The sequence below is a fragment of the Mobula hypostoma genome, chromosome 1 (assembly GCF_963921235.1).
Source record: "Mobula hypostoma chromosome 1, sMobHyp1.1, whole genome shotgun sequence".
Classification (NCBI taxonomy): Eukaryota; Metazoa; Chordata; class Chondrichthyes; order Myliobatiformes; family Myliobatidae; genus Mobula; species Mobula hypostoma.
Window position 1 is genome coordinate 35,181,393 of NC_086097.1, and position 27,712 is coordinate 35,209,104.

At 42.7% G+C, this 27,712-nt stretch overlaps 1 protein-coding gene across 1 annotated transcript in view; it reads left to right on the plus strand.

Annotated features, from left to right (window-relative positions):
- The window catches only part of kcnh5b (potassium voltage-gated channel, subfamily H (eag-related), member 5b), a 479,712-nt gene that overhangs the window by 65,365 nt on the left and 386,635 nt on the right, over nt 1-27,712 (plus strand). The window lies entirely within an intron of this gene.

Sequence of the window (27,712 nt, forward strand, 5' to 3'; positions counted from 1 at the left end):
CCAACAGTCTGGTAGATTTTCAACAGACCAAACCAAAATGAAGACAAAAGACGAGTCAGAGAAATGCTAATAGAGAAGTGTGCATCGTGTGAAGGGTGCAGGACCATCTCAAAGGCACTGAACATACCTCGGAGCTCAGTGCAGTCCATCATGAAAAGGTGAAGGTATATGAAATCACAGACACACTGCCTAGATCAGACCACCCCTCTAAACTTACCCACTGCAGACGAAAGGCACTTGTAAGAGAGGCTACCGTGACTTCAACAATCACTCTGATTGACTTAGGGAAGTCAGTAGCTGCAACCGGAGATGAAGTTCCTGTCTCCACAATCTCTAAGGTCTTGCACAAAAAGGGTATTGATGGAGGAGAGGCAAGGGAAAACCCTGGTTAAAAAAGCACATCCTTGCCTGTAAAGTCTTTGCAAAGCGTCACTTAGTAGATACTGTAAAGATGTGAAAGAAGGACTTGTGGTCAGATGAATGTAAAATGGAACTTTTTGGTGTAAATCTAATACTGTGCATCAGCCAGGTAACACCATCCCCACTTTAAAGTCTGGTGGAGATAGCGTCGTGCAAAGGGGATGCTTTTCAGCAGCATAGACTGGAAATCTGGGCATGATTGATATGAAGATGAATGCTGCTAAATACAGAGAGATCCTGGATAAAAATCTGCCAGAAATCTTAAACTGGAGAGGAAGTTCATCTTTCAGCAGGACAACATCCCAAAGCACACCGCCAGAGCAACCAAGGAGTGGCTTCAAATGAAGGAAATTGATGTCCTTGAGTGGCCCAGAGTTCTGAGCTTAACCCAATGGAATGTCTCTGGCAAGACCTCAACATTGCTGTGCACCTCTACTCTCCAACTAACCTGGCACATCTTGAGGGATTTTGTAAGGAAGATTAAGGAGAAATCTTGCTCCATCACATTGTGCAATGCTGATATAGACATCCAAAACGGCTGCTGGATGTAATAGCTGCCAGAGGTGGTTCAACTACTGTAAGTGCTGAGCAAAGGGGGATGAATACTTTTGAAAAGCTGACATTTCAGAATTTGAATTTTCAGTTTTTCATGTTTTACAATTTTCCCTGTATTGTGGGCTCTACTGCGAAAAAATATTCTCAGTTAAATTGATCAAAATCCATGGTTGTAATACTCATTTGTGTGAACCAGGGGTTGAGGGCTAAATACTTTTACAAAACACGGTACATCAGGATTGTCTTTATCAACTACAGCTCAGCATTCAATACCATCATCCCTCAAAACTAATCAATATGCTTTAAGACCTTTGCCTCAATACAATTGAATCCCCAATGTCCTCACTTGCAGCCTCCTGTCAGTTCAGATTGGCCACAACATCTCCTCCACAATCTTTCAGCACAGGTGCACCACAAGGCTGTGTGCTTAGCTCCTGCTCTACTCACTTTGCGCTTGTGACTGTGAGGCTAGGCTCATCTCCAATACCATATTTAAGTTGGCTGACAACACCACAGTCACTAGCCGAATCAAAGGTGGTGATGAATCCCCGTATTGGAAGGAGACTGAACATCTGGCTCAGTAGTGCCACAACAACAACCTCTTACAGAACGTCGGCAAGACCGAGAAGCTGATATCGTATTCAGGAGGAGGAAGCTGGAGGTTCATGAGTCAGTCCTCATTGGGGAATTAGAGGTGGAGAGGGTCAGCAACTTTAAATTCCTCGATGTCCTCATTTCAGAGGATCTGTCCTGGGCCCAACACGTAGTGCCGTTTTGAAGAAAGGACAGCTGCTTCTCTAGTTCCTTAGAAGTTTGTGAAGATTCGGCATGACATCTAAAACTTTGACAAACTCTTATAGATGTGTGGTGGAGAGTATATTGGCTTGTTGCATCATGGCCTAGTATGGAAGCAAAAATGCCATTGAACAGAAGATCCTACAAAAAGTGGTGGATACAGTGCAGTCCATCATGGGTAAAGCTCTCAACACCATTGAGAACAACTGCCATCCAGGTCACCCACCATCCAGGTCATGCTGTCTTCAGGAAGAAGGTACAGGGGCCTCAAGACAGGTTCAAGAACAGTTATTACTCTTCAGCCATCAGGCTTTTAAACCAGAGGGGATAACTTCACTTGCTCCTTCACTGGACTGTTTGCAAAACCTATGGGCTCCCTTTCAAGACTCTTCACCTCATGTTCTCAATATTTATTATTTTTTTTTTCTTTTTGTCTTTTGCATGCTGGTTGTGTGATTATCCAGCTAAGTGTGGTGTTTCATGGATTCCACTGTGTTTCTTAGATTTACTGTGTTTGCCCACAAGAAAATAAATCTCAGAGTTGTATATGGTGGCATATTCATATATACTTTGCGAGTAAATTTACTTTGAACTTTGAAATAATGCATTTAAATGGAATACAGAACAAATTAGAAAAGTAACAGTACTACTATAGTGCTATACAACTGTAGTTTTCAATATGGTGCATTTTTCAAACTGTAGTTTAACAGTTATTGATGGAGGTACACTGTTGTGTTCTTTTGATTGACTGTAATGAATAAAATCAGTGCAGACACCTCATGCAGATAATGGATCGCCTTCTTACAATGCTTTTGATGATTGCATCTCCAAGTTGTCATTTTCATTGTAACATTCAAGATGATTGTCGATACTGTCAAATTCTTCGTAGTTCTCAACTTGTTGAAGTAGAGAAATCATTTCATTTTCACTTCTGGCTGTTTCTGGCTTGAAAGCTCGAAATTGCAGTGAACAAAACAGTTTCAAATCGTCTTGCTGTTGATTTCTCACCAGCTATCAGCGCTTTTTGAACACAAACACACACATAATGGATGTTATTTAAAAACTGTTCACTCTAAGCAAAGTGCAGTGTTTAACAGCCACACAAGTTCACATGACTGTTGCTAGTTAGAAACTTCAGCAACAGTCTCCCATCCCAATTAAGCAGCATAGTGTCCCAAATAAATGTATGGAAACCCAGCTATTCTCTCAATTAGTTTTTGTTCTTTAAATTTATCCCCAATAAGCAACTGCCTGATTAACCGATGTCCCAATTAACTGGAGTCCACTGCAATTAGTAATATTGAACTTGATGGTTATTAAATAAAGCATCAGAAATTAACATTTAATTTTTCTGAAAGATTGTAAATGGTTCTATTCAAAGGCCCCAACTATTTACATCACCCAGTACCCTTATTGTCCCCTCCTCCCAACCTAACACTCTCAACCCACTTTGCTATCACTCTCACCATCCACCAGCTCATTCCATCGATCCACTTCCCAGTAATCCCTCCACTTCCTCCACCAACTCTATTACTAACACCATCCCAGCTAGCAGCGTGCACCTCAACATCTCCACTTTTAAATCCATCCCTCAATCTGTCCATTCCCCATGCTCCTTTTCCTCCCCTTCCCTGAGCCTCAGACCAAAGCTGTGACTCCATTCCTTCTGTGAGGTCTGTCTCATTCAGAAACTTCACATCATTTAGTTGCCATGGTAACTGTGGGGCCAAGGATCAGGAGCCAATCCCTATGTACTTAAAAGAAAAGTAAGGAGCTAAGTTTATATCTTGAGAGACACCACCAGCATAAATTAAAAGAGCTCAATTTCTCTTGAACCTCTGCTAAGGATCATTTAGCAATCGCTTTTAGTAGCTGTGTGGATTTATTGATTTTATTTGAGTAGGCTTCTAAAAATAACATGTCAAAAATAAGATAAGTGATTGGAATCAGCATGGCATTTCTCCTGATGTGAATGTTTTAAAAGGAAAGGCTAAAGTAAACTAGAATGAAAAGGAAGAAAGTAATAACCTTTGGTAATTAATTGTATACTTAGTGTACAGTATTCTAGACCTTATTTAATTGCCTCATTAACATTCATTGCTTCTTCTGAAACAATTCAAACATATAGCATATCCCAGCAATATCTGAGTCCTGGAATTTTTTTCTTTCCCAAGAGAGGATTTAAAAACCTGGGATTTTTTGCTCTAAAGAAATAAATTGGCTTTCTTCATATGACTCAGTAACTGTGATTCAACAATGCTGTTTTGATGATTTCAGAGTAAGATAATTGATTTTCAAATTAATATGGGGAGTTTAAAAATTGTTATATGCCTAAATGATGAAGCCTTAAAGATTTGTTACTGATGGAATGCCTTAGAAGGAGAGAATTAACATTGTCCATGCATTATTATATTTAATTAGCAATTACATCACAGAGTTGTTCAACATAAAACAGTCCCTTTGGCCTATTATTTCTATGCCAGCCATCATGTCTACTTATACTAATCCCACTTGCCTGCATTAATTCCATATTTCTCTGTTTTAACAGAATGCCCCGTTTATTTTGCTGATGAAGGCAAGCATGCTATATGCCTCTTTTATTACCCTGTCTACTTGTGCTTTCACTTTCAGGCAGCTATGTACCTGTAGTCCAAAGTTTGTCTGTTCAACAACATCCCCTATGTTCGCAGTGTATGTCCTGCCCTAGCTTAACTTCCCAAAGTACATCGTTCCACAATCATCAAAGTTAAACTTAATGTATTGTTCCCTTGCCCACTTTCCCAGTTGGTCTACATCCTGTTGTAATCTTAGGCAACCTTCTTCACTGTCCACTATTCCCCCAGTTTGGCTTAATCTGCAAATTTACTAAGATTGTTATAGCCGGGGGTGGTAACGGGGACAGGCGCCCACTGTCTATTATATGCTCCCAATGGTGTGCACCTCAAATTGCCTCCAACAGCCATCCAGCTCCTGGCTTTCACATGTGGCTTAGTTACTAAGCCCGGTGGAACCATTTCTACTGACACCAGAAGGGGCAAAGGTGGGTTACTGGCCCCTTAAAACCAGTCGCTTTGGGCAGATGGAGTTCATCAGCTGTGGATGACAGCACATCTAGAGGAAGGACAACTCTGATCTCAAACCTCCGCTGCCTTGCAGCTATACCCACTCATGGGGAAGGCTTTGGGAATAAAACCCAAGGGAAAAATTCGGAGCTGGAGTCCCTAAGGCAGTCCTACATTGAGTTCAATGCTGACTGGCAACTCCTGCAATGCTACTGGTACCAAACTGTATCAGTCTCTGCCATTCCTTTGGCTTCACCAGTTGTGTGGAGAGGGGGAGCTTGCTACCTACATGGGCAACAGCTTGCTCTCCATATCGTACTGCCCAGGCTTGTGTAGCTAGACAGCTAGGATGCAATATCCATGGTCAACTCTGACCGATGGAGGCCTCAGCAGCACTAATCACACTACCTATATCCTCACCCAACTTATTATAATATAGATGACAAATAGCAGAAGACTCAGCACTGATCCGTGGACACACCATTGGTCACAGGCCTCAAATCTACAAAGCAACCCTCACTAGCACCCACTTCCACCCACCACCATATCAATTGTTTATCCAATATGCTAACTCACCCTGGATCCCATGTGTACTAACCTTATGGACCAGCCTACCTTGCTAAAGTCCATGTAGACAAAGTCTAATGCCCTGTCCTTCTAATTCACCCACAATACTATGTTGGCTACCAAATAGAGTTGCTCATCTACATCATCTATGCATGCGTAAGCTTACCTGTAGCGTCTTTGATAGGATTGCCAAAGTTTGTTTCTCCCAAATGCTTACTTTCAACAGTCTTTGAATATTAATCTGTGAAAAGATGCCTTGACGCTGATTCATCGGGTGGTTTGGCTCCATCCCAGGAGCAAGCTGGCAAACTGGATGCCCGCATTAGTCACAATGGGCTGTTACAATGCAAAGAGCAATCAAGTGTTTCTTACAGTAATAATCTCAGGTTGCAATGAGAAGAGACACTAGAACAATGGAGAAAGAATGGTAGATTCAGTCAGACAGAAGTATTAGGTCAGGAAAGAGTAAGAAGGGTCTCCTTCACGTAGGAGTTTGTTATATTAAAGGAGATTTCTGCTCATGTTGTGATCTGTTATTTGGGATTAGAATCAGAAGAAAAATGTTTACTTACTTTGGCTGACATAGACAAGATTAATGGCATGAACTTGTAGGATGAAAGTCCTATATATATTTGTTTCCTGGAACAGGGCAAGGACAGGATTTGTTGAGCTTGAAGTGAGTGACTTTCTATGCCATTCTGGATAGAAGATAGAAGCATCCACATGGCTCTATGTAGGGGCAAACATATGAAAATGGGAATATCAAAATTGTCTTAGGAAGAATAGTGGTTGAAAGTTTAGTTCTAGGCTTGCAGGTAGGGTAAGCCAATTGCTGAGAAAGTTGTCTGTGAATGGATTTTTAATCTACTCTGCCTGGTGTGACCATTTAGAAAAAAGGAGCATTCACTTCAGGCCATTCTCTCTTCTTGCTGCTGCCATTGGGAGGGAGGTACAGGAACCTTAGGTCCCACACTACCAGGTTCAGGAACAGTTATTACTCTTCAGCAGACAGGCTCCTGAACCAGTGTGAATAACCTCACTCACCTCACCACTGAACTGATTCCATAAACTATGGACTCAGTGTCAAGAATTCTACAATTTGTGTTCTCTGTATTATTTATTTATGAATTATTATTATTATAAGTAGTATTTACACAGTTTGTTTTCTTTTGCACATTGGTTGTTTGTCAGTCTGTGTGTATAGTTTTTCATTGATTCTATTGTATTTATTCTACTGTGAGTGCCCGCAAGAAATGTCAGAGCTGGGGAGCAGCCAATACCTGCCAAAAGAACATCTGCAGGCATTCTGAACTCTGCAAGGGACTGGCAGCTGTTGGTGGACCTCGAACGGCAGCTGAAGTTCCCCAACCATATCGCAGCCACCACCCTGCGACCAGACATTGTCCTAGTGTCTGAGCCTACTAAGCAAGTGGTGCTGCTGGAGCTGACAGTCCCATGGGAAGATCGCTTGGAAGAGGCCTTTGAAAGGAAGCTCTCCAAGTACACAGGACTGGTCAGCAACTGTCAGCAGGCCGGATGGAGAGCGAGGTGTCTCCCAGTGGAGGTTGGATGTAGGGGATTCACAGCCCGTTCCTTAGCCAGAGCATTCAGCATTTTGGGCATCGAGGGAGAGAGGAAGAGGTATATGGTGACATACAGTATACATACTTTGATAACAAAGTTGCTCCAAGTTTTGAACATTGAGCTTGCATCTCCATTCTCACCATTACTTTAACCTAATGAAGCACTAGAGGCCAAAGGAAATTTGTCTAAGGATTATACTGAGAGGCTAAGGGAAATCTGATAAATTTGTGAAAATCGAAGGGCTTATATACTTGTGCACAAAGTGTGATAGTTATATGTCAAGTCTGGTAACTGGAGATTAAGGCAACACATATTGAGAATGTGGTTTCAATTTCACCATGGCATTTTGTCAGCTTGCATTCATTTTTGAGTAACTAGGGTGAAACCCCTAGCTTCAGTGGAAAACAGCCGTGCTGTGTACATACATCTATTGATGCTCCTGGACACATCTTCAGTGATGTTCCTAGAATCATCGGGTGTTTTGGGTCTTTCAACATCATACAACCGCCTCCAGGTGACCCAGCCGGGGCTGATCAGACCCCAGCTTGTGTCCAGATGGCTAGCTACTTATGACTCCATGGCTCCCCTCTTTTGAGCCACAGCCATCTTGAGGCCCTCTCTGCCGCATCAGTGGTACTGTGGTTGGCTCTCCTCTTCCTCTCTCCCTCGTTGCCCAAAATGCTGAATGCTCTGGCTAAGGAATGGGCTGTGAATCCCCTACATCCAACCTCCACTGGGAGACACCTCGCTCTCCATCCAGCCTGCTGACAGTTGCTGACCAGTCCTGCGTACTTGGAGAGCTTCCTTTCAAAGGCCTCTTCCAAGCTATCTTCCCATGGGACTGTCAGCTCCAGCAGCACCACTTGCTTAGTAGGCTCAGACACTAGGACAATGTCTGGTCGCAGGGTGGTGGCTGCGATATGGTTGGGGAACTTCAGCTGCCGTTCGAGGTCCACCAACAGCTGCCAGTTCCTTGCAGAGGTCAGAATGCCTGCAGATGTTCTTTTGGCAGGTATTGGCTGCTCCCCAGCTCTGACAAAGGCAATGGTCTGCTTAGAGGGTCGGGTCCGCTTCGCCCACTCAACTCCTGCGCTGACGGCTTCAGCGATGGTCTTCAGGACCTGATCATGCTTCCATCTGTACCGTCCCTCACCAAGTGCCCTTGCACAGCAGCTGAGGATGTGCTCCAGGGTTCCTCGCTTGGAGCACAGTGGGCACGCAGATGACTCTGCCTTGCCCCATGTGTGCAGGTTTGATGGGCTTGGAAGCACATCATACACTGCCTGGATGAGAAATTGGATGCGGTGTGGTTCGGCTTTCCAAAGATCAGCCCAGGTCACTTTCCTCTCAACTGCATTCTCCCATCTTGTCCAAGCTCCCTGTTGCTTCATTCCCACCGCCTTGCAGGCTCTCATCTCCTACACTACTGCTCTCACCTCCTCCTGAACTAGACGACGCGTTTCCTTCCCTCTGGTGTCCATTTGGGGAGTTGGAAAGGATCCTAGCCCAGCTCGGCCTCGTGTGACCATTCCCACCAGCCTCCTGTGACACAGCCTCGCCTCTGCCTCCTGAACAGCTTCCTCTGCCCTCCACTTCCTGCCAGTACTCACTTGGATCCCTGCTCTAGCCACCTTCGGGTCACTTGAGTCCCTATACTGTAGCACTCCTCAGGCTCTTGTTACCTTGAATTCTTCCCCCAAGGATTTGAAGGGCAGTTGCAGTTTGTTGTGGTGTCCATAGAGTGCGATGCTGCTCAGGCTCTTTGGCAGCCCCAGCCATCTCCTGAGGTGGTTGCTAACCCTCCTCTCTAAGGTTTCGACTGTCGAGATTGGAACTGCATAGACGAGGAGGGGCCACAGGATTCTGGGAAGAATGCCATGCTGATACACCCAGGCTTTAAACTTCCCAGGTAGGCCAGACTTGTCCACAGATTTCAGCCAGCCATCCAACTCGGTTCAGGTCTCCTGAACGGATGTCATGTCCCTTAAAGAGCTGTCAAAAACTTTGCCTAAGCTCTTGACTGGCTTTTCTGTGATGGTTGGGATGGCTGTGCCTGCGATGCTGAACCGGATCTTGTTCTCCACCTTCCCTTTCCTCAGCACCATCGATCTTGATTTGGCAGGTTTGAAACGCATCTGGGCCCACTCCACCAGCTTTTCGAGCCCTTGCAGAATCCTCCGGCAGCCTGGGACTGATTCTGTGGTGACTGTGAGGTCGTCCATGAATGCCCTGATAGGTGGTTGCTGTTGAGCGGAATTCATTCTGGGCCCTCTGCATTCTGGTTCAGCAGACTTAGTGAGCACGTTCATGGCTAGGGAGAACAGTGTCACTGAGATAGTGCACCCTGTAATGATGCCAAACTCCACCTTGTGCCAGGTTGATGTAATTGCTCCTGAAGAGACCCTCGTCCTGAAATTGCTGTAATAATCAGCGATAAGGTCTCTGATTCTGCGGGGGACGTGATATTTGGTCAGTGTGAGCTGCACCAGCTTGTGCGGAATGGAACCATATGCATTTGCAGGTCGAGCCACAACACTGACAGGTTGCCCTTGTTCTCTCTGGCCTCCTTGATGAGCTGTGTCACCACACTGGTATGTTCCAGACAGCCCAGCATCCCTGAAATGCCACCTTCTGGACTGATGTATCAATATAGGTGTTCTGTGCTAGGTAGGTGTACAGCCGGTTGGAAACTGCACTGAAGAAGATCTTCGCCTCGACACACAGCAAGGAGATGATGCGACACTGATCTATCTGGGTGGCATTTTCCTCCTTTGGGATCCACACCCCTTCAGCCACTCTCCACTGTTCTGGGATCTTCCCCTTTCTCCAGAAGATTCTCAGGATCTTCCACAGACGCAGCAGGAGTTTGGGGCAGTTCCTGTACACTTTGTACGAGGTGTTGCTTGGTCCTGGAGCCGAGCTTGCCCTTGCTTTGCGGACGACCTCTCTTACTTCCTTTAGTTGCAGCTCTGAGATGTCGAACTGCACATCGCCAATATACACATCGCCAAATCTGGAAGTCCATCTTTGTCACCTATATGCTTCTCACAGTAATATTCTCGGGTTGCAATTAGAAGTGAATAGTCCACTGGTGGCTTTCGGGAAAGAGCAGTCATTTGAGTGAGCATACTCTCTGATGCACCTGAATCAATGAATGAGCATATTATACTCGTCTCCATGCAGACTTGTCATATCATACAGTATGTAAGAGGAAAACTAACCCATCGTGGCTGTGCCACATTATGAAACGACTATGTCACCTTGCTTTTTCTCCATCATCCTGCAGTTTTTATGGCTATACAGACTAAATTCAGGAAGGATTTTCCCAATGGCAGAAGAATTCAGAACCAGGGATGTTAGCCTGAATATACAGGGTAAGCAGCTTTGGTCTGAGTTGAGCAGACATGTATTCATCTACAAATGAGACTGTGAAAGCTGAGACCAAATTATTGAACATATTCAAGGAAGTATATATACGTAGCTCTCTTGGCTAAGGATGTCAAGGGCTATGGAGAGCAAGCTGGAAGAGCAGGCTTGAAGGCACAAGTGGCCCTGTCCTCCTATTTCCTTTATTTCCATGGATGCATTCTGACACCTCCCTGCAAATCCCGCTAAAAATAGAGATGTTGAGCATACTGGCATCTTTGGAGTGAAGGTGGAAGGATAAATAGTTCAGTTATGTAAGCCTTGGCCAGGATTTTCTATATTGTTCAGAATTTTCAATTTTCATTCATCGTTCGGGGGCATTTTGCTCAGAAGTGCTCAAGATGGAAATTAACTTTTTGCTGTAAATAACAAACAAGTCATGTTGCACAGAGCTCAGTTCAAAGTGAATTTATCATCAAAGTACGTAGATATCACCATATACAACCCTGAGATTCAGTTTCTTGTGGGCATTCACAGTAGAAATACATTAGAATCAATGAAAATCTACACATAAGCAAAGACAATCAAGAAGACAAACTGTGCAAATACAGAAAAAATGATAGTAATAAATAGATGATAAATAATATTGAGAAAGTGAGTCCACAGATTGTGGAATCAGTTCAGTGTTGATGTGACTGCATTTATCCATGCTGACGTTTGAGACTGGTGGCGTGGGACTTGAGACTCCTGTACCTCCTTCTGAATGGCGGCAGCAAGAAGTGAGCTTGGGCTGGATGGTGAGGGTCTTTGATGGTGGAGAAGGTCACAGGACTTGTACAGAAACTTGGCTCGCCAGCTAGCTCCATTAACAGCCACAGGACTCAGTGGTGAGAAGGCCACCTTTCAAAACAATATGCCTCTAGGGTCTTCATGATTTGGGGTTCAACCAAACAGAAATGTCATGATGTTCCGATTAAAGAAACCGCAATTTGCGCGAATGCTGTGTAAATGCTGCCCAAATGGAACTATTGGTCAGCCAGAAATAAGATTGTACACTGCATAAAATTATAAAGAAAGTATATTTACAAACTTTAACTTTATCGAACAGTTAGTAGGGAAAAGAAAAAGAAAATAAAAGGGCCTATTACAGTTAATCCAGTCCAATGTGGATGAGACCATTGGAGCTCATACTGGAGTCATCTTTTACTCACGTGCTGGACCCGTGGAAGTGCACATCACATTCCGAACTTCCCTCAAAGTCCAAATCGAACCAACAGGCTCTTTCTCAGGAGTATTGGCCCTTCCTCCTTGGAGCAATTTATCTGCACAAAGCACTTCATGCAGCAGAGACTCTCCTTCCAATGCCATTCTGTGGCATCTTCCCTTCTGTCCCGCTCCGCAGCTCCTGCCAAAAACCCCCAAACCAGACCATTATCCTTTGGAAAACTCTTCCCCACAATCCTGACTGGCTGAATTACATTCCTAAATTGGACAACATTAGTCCTTATCTTAGCTGAAACCAAAACACACTTTCCAGCATGGCACACTGCTTTCACAGAAATCTGCTAATATAAACTACCTCATCCCATAGCAGTAGAAATCTTAACCAGGGCATTGTAGGCCCTGCTTTCTTGTGGCAGTGTTCAACATGGTTATCTTAAAAGCAAACACTAGAGAGGATGAAGATTTACCCAAAATATATAGTTATTAATGCAATCAATTGGTGTATACCTTTTCGATGAAGAGAGCTTTTGGAATTCATCTTAAGAAGAGGACATACTGCCACAGTCAGTGAAATATCACAGCACATAAAAGGAACGAAGAGAGGAAGGGAGAGCTCAGAAGATGCAAACAGGGTATTTGTTAAATCTCAGGTTACTGCAGAAGAGCTGACTTTTGAATAAGTGGTTTCAAAACTAGGATCAGATGGATAATCAAATCAACAACTTATAAATAGCACCTTTAATACAGCAAAACATCCCAAGCGACTTTACAGTACATATAGCACATAAGATGCGACAACAGGTCACAAAAGGTGGTAATAGGGCTGGGGAGATTGAAATATGTATCCTACGTATTTGTACGGTCCCTTAACTTGCTTAATAAAGATTGTATCTTATGACATCTGCACATACACATCGTCCTGGTAAATAATACAAGCATTGTGGGCCTCCTTAAGGTGGAAAGAGAAAAGCAAGGAGAACATTTTGGAATTAAAGGTCAATGCCTCATCCACCATTGAATTGTGGATAGCAACTTTGGACTTTCAGGGAATGGAAATGACAGGGAGTGGGTGGGTAAGGGGTGCAAATCAGCTGGTCAGAGATGTATCAGGACAGTATATTCAGAAACAGCAGGCATGTATGATTTCAAAAGCAAATAAGCTGAGGCAGGGGATGGTGTTGGTTGATGTTATGGTGATGACAATATTTAGTCAACAGTGGGAAAAAAATGGGTTGAAAAAAATAGGAAGAATTCCATGAGACATTGTTATAATGGCTATTAGCTATGGCTTAATTTGTAGTATTCTTACATCAGTTTAGAGGGTTGGGTGCTCAAGTCCTGTTCTAGAGACATAAATACAAAAATCTAGGTTGATTTGGGCCGAGTAGTGAAGGAGTACTGCAGCCAGAGCTGTTGAATTTCAAGTGAGGATATACGTGTATAAATATTCTCTTTATTTGAAACCTCTTCATTCCAACAATCCCTTCAGCCTACCTATTGTAACAACTCATGAATAAAAATTGGCCATGATGTTGAAATAATTCCCCTTCTCTTCAAAATTGTGCATGGAATATTACATCACCTGCAAAGACAGACAAAAGCCTAATTTAATATATTCTGGTTATCACTCCTAAAACAGATCATCATATTTTTGCTTGCACAAATTGGCAACTCTGTCTCCATAACAACTCAGACCACACTTCAAAATTAATACTTCAGCTGTAAAGAACTTAAGGTTGTAAAATCTTATCCACATAATTGCAAAACATTTTGGGTTGCTCCAAAGAGCACCACTTTAACATGGAAGAAATAATAGAAAACAAACAGAAAGTCGTGGGAACAGTTGTACTGCGTGCTGGAAGATGCTATTCTGATAGAGTAAGCTAGGAGGAGTGTTCGGACTTTTCATCTGAAAATTTATGTTTGAAGATCCTACAGAAGCCCATCACCATCCAGGATAAAGCATCCTGTTTAATTGGCGCCCTTTGTACTTCCCTAATCATTAATTCTCTCTGCAACACACACAAAACGTTGAAAGGACTAGATAGGGTGGATGTGGAGAGCATGCTTCCTATGGTGCGGGTATCCAGAACCAGAGGCCATAGCCTCAAAATTGAGGGGCGACCTTTGAGAACAGAGGTAAGGAGGAATTCTTTTAGCCAGAGAGTAGTGTATCTGTGGAATGCCCTACCGCAGACTGTAGGGTATATTTAAGGTGGAAGTTGATTGTTTCCCGATTGGTCAGGGCTTCAAGGAATATGGTGAGAAGGCTGGTGTATGGGGTTGAGTGGGATCTGGGATAAGCCATGATGGAATGGCGGAGCAGACTCGATGGGCTGAATGGCCTAATTCTGCTCCTATGTCTTATGGTCTTATAAAATGTAGGAGAAACTCAGCAGGTCAGGCAGCATCTGTGGAAATGAATAGCTAGTCGACATTTCGGGCCGAGACCCGTCTTCAGGACTGGAAAGGAAGGGGGAAGATACCAGAACAGAAACTTTTGCTCATCTTAGCTAAATTTACAACATCTCAAAAGGCCATAACATCTTCCACCCTGAAGGAAGTGTATTGCGACAATAACCTCGCAAGGGGGATATATTTTAACAAGAAGTGGGTCCTTTAGCAACTAGTAAGCTCCTTATTTCTCAGCTACCTTGAAGGTTCTCAGGAGCTGTAAAGTAACATACCTGTTGATGCACATTATACTTCAACCATAAATAAAGTTGTGGAATGGTAGTTTTTAAACCATTGAATAATATAGCATGCAACTTAGAGAGGAAAATCACTGTCTGCAGGTTCATACCCAAACTGTCCTGACACAGATGCATTGTATTGTTCTTTCAGCATTACCTGGACTCAATAGTGGAACTCTCTACCAGAGAGCTCTGAGGGAGAATGTTCATCACGTTTCATGTTCATCTTTGTTCAGGCTCCATGGGTTAATTAGAAATGGACAGTATAAGTGTTCATGGGTTTATGGACCGTTCAGAAATTTGGTGGCGAAGGGAAGAAGCTGTCTTCAGGCTCCTGTACCTCCTTCCTGATGGTAGTAAGGAGAAGAGGCCATGCTCTTGGTGGTGGGGTCCTTAATGATCGATGCAAATCGCGTAAAAGTCACTCCTTAACAACAATGCTGAAAACATTAGTAATAAATGTAAAATTAATCAAAGCCACAGGGATAATGCCAGACTTAATTTGAACCTTATTTCTTTTGTGAAAATTGTAGGTAACATCTACAGATGATGTCTTATTTTTGCATTAGTTTGGAAAGACCTGATTAAATTGGGTAGTAAATGAAAGTAAGTAAATCAGATCTGTTTTGCACCAGCATTTCTTCCGGTTCCATTTCTGAATGAAGCATTGTTAGTCGGATAAAACACAAACATTTCATGCAGAGTGACAGCATGATTTATGAGTAGAGTATATTAAAGCAAGTTCTCAGCTACAAAAACCCATGCATTGAAATCGTGAGGCTATTGTGTGTATCATTAACAATAAAAATGTTAAAGATTACACCTCCATTTTCTCTTTGGTCAATATCAATTTAACTGGTTTCAATATGTTGAATACTCTCAGTGGCCACTCTATTAGGTGCACCCGCTTGTGAATACAAATACCTAGTCAGCCAGTCATGTGGCAGCAGCTAAAAGGCATACAAGTATGCGGATGTGGTTAAGCAGTTCAGTTGCTGTTCAGGCCAAACATCAGAATGGGGAAGAAATGTGATCAAAGTGATCTTGACCATGGACAATGTTCTCTCTAAGGTGAGCCCCATGTGTGCACAGATGCATCTTTTGCTGCTAGCACAAAGGGACTTAAACTGCGCACAAGAAGTTGTCACTCTCCACCTCGTTGGCATGTTAAGTACATTTCATGACTGTACACAATCGCGTTTCCTTTTCCGGTTTCTCATGCAGACGGTGTTGGTAATGTGGCGTTTGCGATGATTTGTCTGCAGACTTTAGGATGGGCTTATTTATACTGCTCTTATTGAAGACATTATTGGTTAACTATGTTGAATTCTAAAGAAGCAAAGGGTGTGAAGTGCGAAAGAACTGCTAGTTCATTTAAAGTGGAATGGCTTAATGAAACAGTAGACACTGCTACACCGAAAGCTCATGAGGTCAGGAGAGTGCAGCTAGGAGAAATATTTATGTGTAATACAGAAACTGGGGTTACCTGTGTGTATTATTGTGATGCAAAAGTTGTTGGAGAATTTGCAAATGGAAGAAGTGGAGTGATATTTGGAAACTTGACTTTTAAAGTGCCATTTAGCAAACAAATCACATATGGATGGTGTGCAAAAGCTCTTAAGTTCTTATTGACAATGTTTTGCTAGCTGTTAAAATGAATATATATAAAATTCAGTGTGCACATGTTGCTGTCACTAGGCAAAAAGTTACACAGCACAAGGTTTTTACGCACACTAGGCATTACAAGTCAGAGGGAACATGGACCATGGAATGATTGTTGGTGCCAGACAGGGTGACTTGAGAATATCAGAAACAGATGATTTTCTGGGATTTTCACATACAAGTCTCTCGAGTTTACAGAGAGCAGTAGAAAAAAAAAATCCAGTGAACAGCAGTTCTGTGCACGAAACCTGACAGGAAGGCTATAATAACTCAAATAACAATGTATTTCAACAATGGTGTGCAGAAGAGCATCTTTGAAAGCACAACATGTCGTACTTTGAAGTTGGTGGGCTACAGCAGCAGAAGATCATGCACATACGCTCATTGGCCTCTATTAGGTACAAAGGGTACCTAATAAATTGACCACTGTGTGTTTAATTTAACTAGACCATAAGATATAGTAGAAGCAGAATTAGGCCACTTGGCCCATCGAGTTTGTTCTGTCATTTCATCATGACTGATCCATTTCCCCCTCAGCCCCAATCTCATGCCCTGACTAATCAAGAATGTATCAATCTCTGACTTAAAGAACGGTTCTCTTGACTGGTCTTCCGGTCAAGATGGCATCTGAGTACAACACTGATTTGAATGACATATTCTGAATAGATCACAAAATCAAATATTTCATTTCTTTTTTGTCTGTTATGTTTGTGGTTCTGGGACTGTTGGAGTCTATGATATACTGTTTGGAGATCATTTGAGTGCTCCAGTGGCTCTGAGAGGATTGCAGGAGGCAGAGGCAGCGTGCGTGAACCTCAAGGCATGCAGGCTGTGGGATGGGGCGCGAGCCAACATTCCACTATATTTCGTCGATATAAAGCTTCCATCGTTTGCTGATTAAAGCAACAAGAGAGACTGAAACACCGAGACAAATGCGAAAGTTTGGGGATCACTTGGGTGCTTCAGCACTCTGCAGTCTCCGAGAGAATTCTGGGAGACAGAGGCAGTGTGCGCATACCTCATGGTGGGCAAGATGTGGGACTGGGTGCAAGCCAATGTTTGACTCCACTTTACTGATTGAAGCTTCCATTGTGCAATGAGGGAGACTGACGCATTGAAGTGAGTGTGGAGGGTAAGTGCCTGCTGCCTACCCTTTGACTGCTGAGGACCGTACTGCTACAGTACCGGAGAGGGAGAGCCAGCCGGTGTGGCCCGAGAATGTTGCCCAGGTTTTCTGTGTTTTGGATGTGGACTTGGACTATAGACTTTTTTTTTTACCCAGTCTCAATCTTTTTTTTATATTCTGTGTATTTTGCCCGATCTTTCTCGTTTCTTTTTGTGCAGGTGGAGAGGGGTGGATCTGGGGGTTGATGTGCCTGTTCTGTTTTGTTTTTTTTTAACTGGAGGAAGGATTTGGGTGTTGATGATCATGCTGCCTTTCTTTTATTTCTTGGTTTCATAGCTGCCCAGAGAAGAAGAATTTCAGAATTGTATTTTTCAATAATAAATGAACCTTTGAAACTTTGAATTATACCTAGTGACTTTGTCTCCATAGCTGCCTGTGGCAATGAATTCCACAGATTCACCACTTCCTGGCTAAAGAAATGTTTCCTCATCTCCATTATAAATGGACATGCCTCTATCAGTGCCCTCTGGTCCTAGACTCCCCCACCATAGGAAACACCCTTTCAAAATTCGATATGTTTTAATGAGATCTCCCTCATCCTTCTGAATTCCAGTGAGTACAGGCCCAGAACCATCAACTGGTCCTCATCTGGTAACCTTTTCTTTCCTGTAATCATTCTCATGACCTCCTCTGTACCCTCTCCAATGTCAACACATCTGCTTGTATAGATAAGGGGCCCAAAACTGCTCACAATATTCCAGGTGAGCCCTTACCAGTGCTTTTTAAAGCCTCATTGGCGTATGGCATAAACAGAAGCGGTTCCGACAGACTCCTGGGGAACACTACTAGTCACCGGCTGCCAATCAGAAAAGGCTCCCTTTATTCCCATTCTTTGCTTTCTGCCAATCAGCTAATGCTCTATCCATGCTACTATTTTCCCTGTAATACTATGGGCTCTTAACTTGTTCAGCAGCCCCATACGTGACACCTTGTCAAAAGCCTCTGAAAATCCATGTACACAACATCCACTGATTCTCATTTGTCTATTCCGCTTGTTATTTCTTCAAAGACTTGCAACAGATTTTTCAGGCAAGATTTTCCCTTATGGAAACCATGCTGACTTCAGCCTATTTAATTGTGTGCCCCCAAGCACCCTAAAACCACATCCTTAATAAACGACTCCAGCATCTTCCCAACCACTGAGGGCAGACTAACTGGCCTATAATCTCCCTTCTTCTGCCTCTCTCGCTTCTTGAAGTGTGAAGTGACATCTGCAATTTTCCAGTCCTCCAGAACCATGCCATAATCAATAGATTCTTGAAAGATCATTACTAATGCCTCCACAATCTCTTCAGCCACCTCTTTCAGAACCCTGTGGTGTAGACCATCTGGTCCAGGTGACTTTTCTACCTTCAGACCTTTCAGTTCCTCCCCAGTAATGGCAACTTCACAAACTTATGCCCCCTGACCCTCACAAACTTCTGGCATACAGCTGGTGTCTTCCACAGTGAGGACTGATGCAAAATATTCATTTAGTTTATCTGCTATTTCCTTGTCCACATTATTACCTCTCCAGCATCGTTTTCCAGTGCTCCAATATCTACCCTTTCTTCTCTTTCACTCTTTATACATCTGATGAAACTTTTGGTATCCTCTTTAATATTATTGGCTAGCTTATTCCATCTTTTCCCTCTTTGACTTTTTAGTTGCCTTTTGTTGGTTTTTAAAAGCTTCCCAAACCTCTAATTTGCCACTAATTTTTGCTCTATTATATATGCTTTCTTCAGCTTTTATATTGGCTTCCCTTTTCAGTCCTGGTGGTGTCAACCTGCCTTCAGAATACTTCTTCTTTGAGGCGTATCTATCCTGCTTCTTCCAAATTGCTCCCAGAACCACCAGCTATTGATGTTCTGCCATCATCCTTCCCAGTGTCCCCTTCCAATCAACCTAGGCCAGCTCTTCTGTCATTTCTCTGTAATTCCCTTTACTCCACGGTAATGCCGATTTCCCCCCCCCCATCTCAAATTGCAGGGTGAATTCCAATATTTTATGATCACTCATCCCCTAAGGATTCCTTTACCTTAAGCTCTCTCATCATTTCTAGTTTATTGCACAACATGCAGTCCAGAATAACTGATCCACTAGTGGGCTCAACCATGAGCTGCTCTAAAAAGCCATCTTGTAGGCATCCTACAAACTCCCACTCTTAGGATCCAAAACCAGCCTTATTTTCCCAATCTACCTGTATACTGAAATCTCCCATGACTCTCATGACATCGCCCTTTTGACATGCCTTTTCTTTTCCTGTTGTATTTGGGTACCTCATCTTTGCTACTTTTCAGAGGGGTGTAAATGCTTTCATCAGTATCTTTTCACCCTTGTAGGTTCTTAGTTCTACCCACAAGGATTCTACACCTTTCAATCCTGTATCGTCTCTTTCTAAGGATTTGATTTCATTTTCCACCATCAGTCCCCTCAATCTGCCTGTCCTTTCGATACAATGTGTATCCTTAGACGTTAAGCTCCCAACTATAATCTTTCAACCATGACTTGGTGAAGCCCACAACATCATACCTGCCAATCTCTAACTTTGCTGCAAGTTCATCTACCTTATTCCATATACTGCGCACATTCAAATATAACACCTTCAATCCTGTATTCACCACTCTTTCTGATTGCATATGTTTTCATCAGTTCAATGAATCATTGGAAATAAGAAAATGTAATTATATTTTATTAAAGCTGATCATTTCTATGTTAGTGAAGCTTGTTCTTAAATACAGATACTATTGCAAGAGAGGTATATTTTCTGGTTGCAGTACCATTGAAATTTAAGTAAAATGGAATGGCACCATGTTCATATTTTGGATCTGATTATGTTCATTGTTTTCTTTAGTGTGGCTCACTTAGATTTAATAGTTTCATATCATTAATCCTGATTTGTACAGACTGCTTTTGCTCACTGTCTTGTACTGAGCAGTTCATCTATTTCTCTATAACTTCATGATCCAAATATTAGATTTGCATAAACCCAGTAAGACTTAAATGCACCTTTTTATTGATAAATAATATGAATTTTGCTTGTGAGTTATCTTAAGTGTCCTTGCACTGAATGACTGTAATTGCAAGCTTCATGTAGCTAATGGTCTGTGTAATGCAATCAATTGGCATTTTCATCTGCTTGAATATAAGCTGTTTCCTTCATCATATTTTGTAAATATGTCATCCAATGCTGAATTGAAAGGAAATGAGATGTGAAATCCCACATAAATTGTTCCACTCACTGGCAGAATTAAAATAAGAAACATTAAGAAAATGCCATTTGATTTTGTTACAGCTTGTCACATCGAATGTTTATTTTTGTCCCTGCTTTATTAAAATCACAAAAGATGTGTCTTCGACTCCCTATATGGCATCTATAAATTGAGGGTTAGTTGCATTTTATCTACACTACCACATATCACCAGAGTAAATAATTTCACTGTACTGATTCAACAACCTGTGGACTCACTTTCAAGGTCTCTTCAACTCATGTTCTCAATACTATTTATTGCTTATTTATCATCATTATTTTGTTTTACTTTTTGTATTTACACTATTTGTCATCTTTTGAACATTGGTTATTTGCTCGTCTCTATGTGCAGGTTTCATTGATTATGTTGTGCTTCTTTGTGTCCCCTGTGAATGCCCACAAGAAAGTGAATCTCAGGGTAGTATGTAGTAACATATACATTGACAATAAATTTACTTTGAACTTTATTACTTACCACTATAAATATTGAATTGTGGATCCTGTTTATTGATTACCCTACTCCAAAATGATTACCAAAGGAGTAAAATAAACAGAAGAGTTGGAAGTATTCAGCAGGTCAAGCAGCATCTGAAGAAAGAGAAACAGTGTTAAATAAGTTTCATTTCAAAGACTCTTCTATGAGTTTTCCAGCAGCTGCAGTTAGTTTTATATTTTCATTATGCCACATTGACTTTTGTATTAAAACTGGGATAATTAGAACAGTGTCATTTGTATTCCTTCATCCGTATTTTATGAACATCATAAGCTTTTGCTACACTAAATTCACAATTTATTTTATGTGAGCCATGTTTCTGAAGTTTGATTCTCTGGACGTCAATGTTCAATGATCTGAATATTCAATAGCTGATTATTGTTGGACACTTAACCAAGAAGCTTCAGACACTGAGTAGAAATGGAAATCATCAACAAAACATTTTTAGTTTAGTTGAACTATTGCAGTGTCAGCACCATGAATATTTAAGCACAAAATTTGTTTTCCAGTGTTAGTAGAGAAAAGGACCATGAGTTAGTTTTCCCTGTGTGAAGGTTCAATATACATGAATTCAAAATACATCTACCTTGACATTTCCTTTGACATCCTGAACATTTTCCAGCCTTTCTTCCAGATAAGGCAAATATTGGAACCTACATTTGTTTAATCAGAGGCTATCATCTATGCAGTCTGGAGTTTAATTTTATAAGTAGGTCCTTATTCACTCCGAAACTGTAGTGTCTTCTGAAAACTGGGAATCCTTAACATTCATTGGTGTTTCTTCTGTCAATGGAAAAATGACTGACAACTTGCCTTGATTGTCGTGCTTTGCCATTGAAGAGCCACTTATTAATATGTTGACTTGCAACTAATCAGCCACCAGCTTGTTCTTCTGCCCTGTGGTGGGAGGGTAATCTGATGAAATGGAGATTGGTTTAAAAGATATGACTTCCAAAATTTGTTGGAAGTGAGCTCTCCAAGTTTTTGGGTGGACGTGGGCTGTGGCACCACAGCCCTGACACTGCCGCACTTGGAAAACTGAGCTGAAGCTTTGTTCCTGAGAGATCTGGAACCAGAAAATGGTTTGATTTTCAAGCTTTTAAGCAGTTTCCCTCTACCTAAATGAAGCTTCTGTTTTTGTAAAAATGGAAAACAACTTATTTTAGAAAATATGTCCATTTATAATATTAAAAGTATCAGAATAATATTTTGTTAACATTGGCACCCTTACCACTCCAAGCCACAAAAAAGTTCCCCCAAGCTTCTACCACTTAGCTTCTGAAAACATTTTCAAACTTTACCTTAAGTTCATGATTTTGTTTCTAACTTGCCACGTATCCATGGTAATTTAAAAGATAAATGAAACATAATAAGATTGGTATAGCCCCTGCAGAAGAAGCCCAATCCTGTTCTTTGTTTAAAGTGTTCTGCCAAATCATAGGAGCAACACTGCATAACCATTATGGATTATGTGTTGTGATCTCTGGAGAAATGGGAGAAATGAATCCTAACTGATCTTAATTTGTAAGCACAGACAAGCAATCTGTAAGGCATTAAACCCTAGCTGCTGGTATCTAAACATCCTGAAAGGCTTTCCATTGAGGTCTTAGGCTCACCACTTTTTATTGTGAAAGGCACCTGTAAATACTGCCTAGAATTATGTTAGTATGCACTCTGAATAAAATATTGATGACTTGCTCTCTGTCCTAGCTCTTTTCAGCTAGATTTCAATGATTTCTCTTTTCCTCTATGCAGCCATTATCTATTTTATGTTGGAAGGTCCTATTCATCATTTCCACCAGACCATTTTGTGTGGCCACAGCCAATTAACACCCCACTGTGTTATAATAAGCTACAGCTCCCTCTTACAGTTTAATTATGTTTAACCGCCTAAAAGGGCCAACTATAATCAGGTGTTCACCATACTGCATTATGCCATCTTCAAACAAGAAACTGTCCATTTCAAATCATAGTCGGAGACTTTAGAACATAGAACATAGAATAGTACAGCACAGTACAGGCCCTTCGGTCCACAATGTTGTGCCGACCCTCAAACCCTGCCTCCCATATAAGCCCCCACCTTAAATTCCTCCATATACCTCTCTAGTAGTCTCTTAAATCTCACTAGTGTATCTGCCTCCACCACTGACTAAGGCAGTGCATTCCACACACCAACCACTCTCTGAGTAAAAAACCTTCCTCTAATATCCCCCGTGAACTTCCCACCCCTTACCTTAAAGCCATGTCCTCTTGTACTGAGCAGTGGTGCCCTGGGGAAGAGGCGCTGGCTATCCACTCTATCTATTCCTCTTAATGTCTTGTATATCTCTATCATGTCTCCTATCATACTCCTTCTCTCCAAAGAGTAAAGCCCGAGCTCCCTTAATCTCTGATCATAATGCATACTTTCTAAACCAGGCAGCATCCTGGTAAATCTCCTCTGTACCCTTTCCAATGCTTCCACATCCTTCCTATAGTGAGGTGACCAGAACTGGACGCAGTATTCCAAGTGTGGCCTAACCAGAGTTTTATAGACTCTTAAACTCTATCCCTCGACTTATGAAAGCTAACACTCCATAAGCTTTCTTAACTACTCTATCCACCTGTGAGGCAACTTTCAGGGATCTGTGGACATGTACCCTGAGATCCCTCTGCTCCTCCACACTACCAAGTATCCTGCCATTTACTTTGTACTCTGCCTTGGAGTTTGTCCCTCCAAAGTGTACCACCTCACACTTCTCCGGGTTGAACTCCATCTGCCACTTCTGAGCCCACTTCTGCATCCTATCAATGTCTCTCTGCAATCTTTGACAATCCTCTACACTATCTACAACACCACCAACCTTTGTGTCACCTGCAAACTTGCCAACCCACCCTTCTACCCCCACATCCAGGTCGTTAATAAAAATCACGAAAATAGAGGTCCCAGAACTGATCCTTGTGGGACACCACTAGTCACAATCCTCCAATCTGAATGTACTCCCTCTACCACGACCCTCTGCCTTCTGCAGGCAAGCCAATTCTGAATCCACCTGGCCAAACTTCCCTGGATCCCATGCCTTCTAACTTTCTGAATAAGCCTACCGTGTGGAGCCTTGTCAAATGCCTTACTAAAATCCATATAGATCACATCCACTGCATTACCCTCATCTATATGCCTGGTCACCTCCTCAAAGAACTCTATCAGGCTTGTTAGACACGATCTGCCCTTCACAAAGCCATGCTGACTGTCCCTGATCAGACCATGATTCTCTAAATGCCTATAGATCCTATCTCTAAGAATCTTTTCCAACAGCTTTCCCACCACAGACATAAGGCTCACTGGTCTATAATTACCTGGACTATCCCTACTACCTTGTTTGAACAAGGGGACAACGTTCGCCTCCCTCCAATCCTCCGGTACCATTCCCGTGGACAATGAGGACATAAAGATCCTAGCCAGAGGCTCAGCAATCTCTTCTCTCGCCTCGTGGAACAGCCTGGGGAATATTCCGTCAGGCCCCGGGGACTTAGCCATCCTAATGTATTTTAACAACTCCAACACCTCCTCTCCCTTAATATCAACATGCTCCAGAACATCAACCTCACTCATATTGTCCTCACCATCATCAAGTTCCCTCTCATTGGTGAATACCAAAGAGAAGTATTCATTGAGGACTTCGCTCACTTCCACAGCCTCCAGGCACATCTTCCCACCTTTATCTCTAATCTGTCCTACCTTCATTCCTGCCATCCTTTTTTTCTTCACATAATTGAAGAATGCCTTGGGGTTTTCCTTTACCCTACTCGCCAAGGCCTTCTCATGCCCCCTTCTTGCTCTTCTCAGCCCCTTCTTAAGCTCCTTTCTTGCTTCCCTATATTCCTCAATAGACCCATCTGATCCTTGCTTCCTAAACCTCATGTATGCTGCCTTCTTCCACCTGACTAGATTTTCCACCTCACTTGTCACCCATGGTTCCTTCACCCTACCATTCTTTATCTTCCTCACCAGGACAAATTTATCCCTAACATCCCACAAGAGATCTCTAAACATCGACCACATATCCATAGTATATTTCCCTGAAAAAACATCATCCCAATTCACACCCGCAAGTTCTAGCCTTATAGCCTCATAATTTGCCTCTTCCCAATTAAAAATTTTCCTGTCCTCTCTGATTCTATCCTTTTCCATGATAATGCTAAAGGCCAGGGAGCGGTGGTCAGTGTCCCCCAGATGCTTACCCATTGAGAGATCTGTGACCTGACCCGGTTCATTACCTAGTACTAGATCTAGTATGGCATTCCCCCTTGTTGGCCTGTCCACATGCTGTGACAGGAATCCATCCTGGACACACTTAACAAACTCTGCCCCATCCAAACCCTTGGAACTAATTAGGTGCCAATCAATATTAGGGAAGTTAAAGTCACCCATGATAACAACCCTGTTATATTTGCACCTTTCCAAAATCTGCCTCCCAATCTGCTCCTTTGTATCTCTGCTGCTACCAGGGGGCCTATAGAATACCCCCAGAAGAGTAACTGCTCCCTTCCTGTTCCTGACTTCCACCCATACTGACTCAAAAGAGGATCCTGCTACATTACCCACCCTTTCTGTAGCTGTAGTAGTATCCCTGACCAGTAATGCCTCCCCTCCTCCTCTTTTTCCGCCCTCTCTATCCCTTTTAAAGCACTGAAATCCAGGAATATTGAGACTTCAGTTAGGCTTGTTTGAGAAAATCCTGCCTGATTGCCATCAGCATGTAACCCGTAGCACCAGAGTTCCCGATGTACTAGACCACAGTTATATTATGATAAGGAAAGCCTACCGTTCCATGCAGATTGGCTGCCCTTCTACCTGCATTCAGTCAGGGTCTGAAGAGCAATGCTCCACAGCTTAGGACAACAAAGAGGTGGTTGTGACAGGCAGCGGAACGGCTATGGGGTTGTTTCCAGCTGCTGGACTGGGCTATGTTCAAGGACGCATCTGTGGATCTGCATGAATACACTGTGGTTGTCACAGACTTTATTAAAACAGTTGTAGATGAGTGTGTCCCACAAAATCATTCAGAGTCTTCCCCAATCAGGAGCCCTGTATGAACCACGAGATACGCAATCTGCTGAAGGCCGGATCAGAGGCATTCAAGACTGGCAACCAAGAAAGTTATAAGAGGTCCGCGTGCTACCTCTGGAAAGCCACCTCATGTGCAAAGTTCCAGTTCCAAACCATACTTGAATCAATGAAGGATGCTTGACAGTTGTGTCAGGGTTTGAATACTATCACCTCTTTAAAGTAAAATCAAGCAATATGGGAGACAGCAGGGCTTTGCTTCCGAATGTGCTCAATTCCTTCTATGCTTGCTTTGACCATTGGAAACTGGGAGGATCCATCACAAACTTCCACTTTCCTCGATGATCCTATGGCTTCAGTCTCTGAAACTGACGTGCTGGTAGCCTTCAGGAGGGTGAACCCACGAAAAGCCTTCAGCTCATTTGGGGCATCTGCTCAGTTACTAAAGACCTGGGCTGATCGGCTGGCTATTGTGTTTAGTGAGGTCTTTAACCTCTCGGCAGTGTGTGGTACTTGCCTGCTTCAAGCAGGCTTCAATTATACCCGTGCCCAAGAGCAGTGTGGAGACGTGCCTCAATGACTATCACACAATAGCACTTAATTTCACAGTGATGAAGCGTTTTGGGAAGATGGTGATGAAATATATCAGCTCCTCTGAGAAGCAACTTGGATCTGCTCCATTTTGCCTACTGGAGGAGCAGGTCCACAGCAGATGCCATCTCATAGGCTCTTTACTCAACCCAGGAACATCTGGACAGCAAAGATGCATAGATCACGATACTCTTTATCAACTACAGCTGAGCATTCAGTACCATCATCGCCTCAGAACTACTCAGTAAAGCTCCAAATCCTTGGCCTCAGTACCTCCTTGTAGAATTGGATTCTGGGTTTTCTCACTTGTAGACTCCAGTCTGTTTGGATTGGCAACAACATTTCCTCCCTGATCTCCATCAGCACAGCCACAGCACAAGGCTGTGTGCTTCGTCACTCACTACTCTCCTGCTCTGCTCACTTTCCACTCGGGGCTGTGTGGCTAAACACAGCTCCAAAGCTATATTGAAGTTTGCTGATGACACCACTGTCATTGACTGAATCAGCATATAGGAGAGAGACTGAAGATCTGGCTGAGTGATGCCCCAACAACAACCTCTCATTCAATATCAGCAAGACAGAGGAGCTGATTATAGACTTAAAGAAGGAAATCGGAGGTCCATGAGCCAGTTCTCATTGGAGAATTAGAGGTGAAGAGGGTTAGCAAATTTAAATTCCTTGACGTTATTATTCTGGAGGACCTGTTCTGGGCCTGGCATGTAAGTGCAATTACAAAGAAAGCATGGCGGTGCCTCTGCTTCCTTAGGAGTTTACGGTATTGGCATGATATCTAAAACTTTGACAAGCTTCTACAGATGTGTTGTGGGGAGTGTATTGATTGGCTGCATCACAGCCTGGTATGGAAACACCAATGCCATTGAATGCAAAATCCTACTAAAAGCAGTGGATATGGCCCAGTCCATTACGGGTAAAGCCCTCCCCACCTACCATTGATCGCATCTACATGAAATGCTGCCGCAGGAAAGCAGCGTCCATCATCAGGGTCACCTACCACCCCACTGTCCACCTCCCCACCATCCAGGATATGCTCTCCTCTCACTGCTGTCATCAGGGTGTAGGTACCAGAGCTTCAGGACTCACACCACCAGGTTCAGGAACAGTTACTACCCCTCAACCATCAGGCTGTTGAACCAAATAGGATAACTTCACTCAACTTCACTTACCCAATTATCGAAATGTTTCCATTGTCAATAACTGATTATCATGGACTTTTC